General features: G+C 41.3%; 1 non-coding gene across 1 annotated transcript; it reads left to right on the top strand.

Moving 5' to 3' along the window:
• The first annotated feature begins 1687 nt into the window (after window positions 1–1687).
• Window positions 1688–1794, top strand: LOC141716398 (small nucleolar RNA R71). The gene has a single exon (XR_012573110.1). It is a non-coding gene; the product is annotated as a small nucleolar RNA R71 (small nucleolar RNA).
• The last annotated feature ends 264 nt before the right edge of the window (window positions 1795–2058 follow it).

Below are 2058 nucleotides of genomic sequence, written 5' to 3'. Positions count from 1 at the left end.
GTCATCTTCACTATCTGAATTTCCCAACAAAGCCTTTTTAAGGCATCATACCTTAGCAATTGATCAAGTTCTGATGTGACCACAGAGTCGACCAACTCCACCTTTAAGCACTCCTCATTTTCTGTAGGAAATTTCATAACATTGAACACATTAAAAGCTACATCCTGATCCAGCACTCGCATTGTAAGCTCACCCTTCTACACATCTATCAAGGTACGGTCAGTTGCCAGGAAAGGTCTTCCCAATATAATGGAAATCTTCTTATCCTCCTCGAAATCAAGAATTATGAAATCAACAGGAAAGATGAGTTTATCAACCTTGACCAAGACATCTTCCAAAATACCTCGCGGATATGTAATAGAACGATCGGCCAACTTTAAGGTCATATAAGTCAGTTTTGGATCAGGCAAGTCTAACTGCTTGAAGATTGACAAAGGCATCAGATTGATGCTAGCTCCCAAGTCACATAAGCATCTCTCAAAAAAACACTTTTCCAATAGTACACTATACAGTGAAGCTTCCTGGATCTTTTAACTTTGGAGGCAACTTCTGTTACAGCACAGCACTGCATTCCTCCGTGAGAGCAACAGTCTCTAAATCATCTAGCTTCACTTTTCGAGAGAGAATACCTTTCATAAACTTTACGAAACTAGGCATCTACTCAAGAGCCTCAGTGAAAGGTATGTTAATACGAAGTTTCTTGAACACCTCCAGAAACTTCTCAAATTACTTATCCAGCTTTTTCTTCTGCAGCCGCTTAGAAAAAGGCGGTGGAGGATAGATCTGTTTCTCCCCTGTATTACCCTCAAGAGGAGTGTGCTCAACAATAGTCTTCCTTGGTTCCACTTCTGCTTTCTGCTGCTTTACTACTTCTTCAACACCAGCTTCTTCCTCCGAAACTTGAGTTTGTTCGGGATTTCCAACCTTCCCAGATCTCAAAGTGATTTCCTTCACCTGCTCATTAGCTTCCCTCTTTCCTGGTACTTCAGTGTCACTAGGTAGTGTACCAGGTTGACGATTTAGCAAGGAATTGGCAATTTGTCCAATTTGATTTTCCAAGGTCTTGATAGAAACAGCTTGGCTTTTGCACATAAGCTTCAACTCCTCTAATTCAGATTTTTCATTAGCTTGTTGCAGCTGAAGTTGCTTTCTTGGTGCATATTGTGGTTGCTGAAAACCAAGGGGGTTGTACTATTTTTCTGGGTACTGCTGATAAGGTTGTTGAACCACATTCTCAGTGTTTCTCCAGCTGAAATTAGGATGATTGCGGTTGTTAGGTTGATAGGTGGCAGGCACAGGTTGTTGCGATCGCTGAAAGTTGCTCACGAACTGAGTTGATTCACTAGAAATAGCACACTGATCAGTCTCATGGGAACCAACACAAAGCTCACAAACACTAGTGATTTGATTAACTCCGCAATTAGCCAAAGTGTTCACCTTCATTGTCAAAGCCTTAAGTTGGGGATCTATAGCAGTTGATGCATCCAACTCCAGAATTCTTGCTACTTTACCCTGAGTTAGCCTCTGAGAAGGATTCTGGTATTCATTAGCAGATATCAGTTCAATCAATTCATAAGCTTCATTATAGCTCTTAGCCCACAAGGCTCCTCTTGATGCTGCATCAAGCATGGGTCTAGAAGTAGCCCCCAATCCATTGTAGAGACAGTTTATAATCATCCAATCAGGCATGCCATGTTGTAGGCACTTCCTTAGCATCTCCTTATATCGATCCCAAGCCTCACACAGAGATTCTTCAGTTTGCTGAGCAAACTGAGGAAGAGCATTCCTGATTGCAGCAGTCTTCTCCATAGGGAAGAATTTAGTGAGAAACTTTTGAGCAAGATCTTCCCCGGTAATGATATACCCTGGTGGTAGATGTTGTGTATATGTTGTGTGCTTGATGATTTCATTAACAAAACACCTTGGTAGATTTTACTTAGTGAAAAATATAGCACTCGACGGATAAGGATTATAGTCCCGACGGATAACTCAATATAGTCCCGACGGATGATGATTTATTATCCATCGAGTGAGTAGCTTGTGTAACAATAAGTCTGT

The sequence above is a fragment of the Apium graveolens genome, chromosome 3 (assembly GCF_009905375.1).
Source record: "Apium graveolens cultivar Ventura chromosome 3, ASM990537v1, whole genome shotgun sequence".
Taxonomy (NCBI): Eukaryota; Viridiplantae; Streptophyta; class Magnoliopsida; order Apiales; family Apiaceae; genus Apium; species Apium graveolens.
The sequence above is the reverse complement of the archived record's forward strand: the minus strand, read 5'-3'. Positions and strand labels throughout refer to the sequence as shown.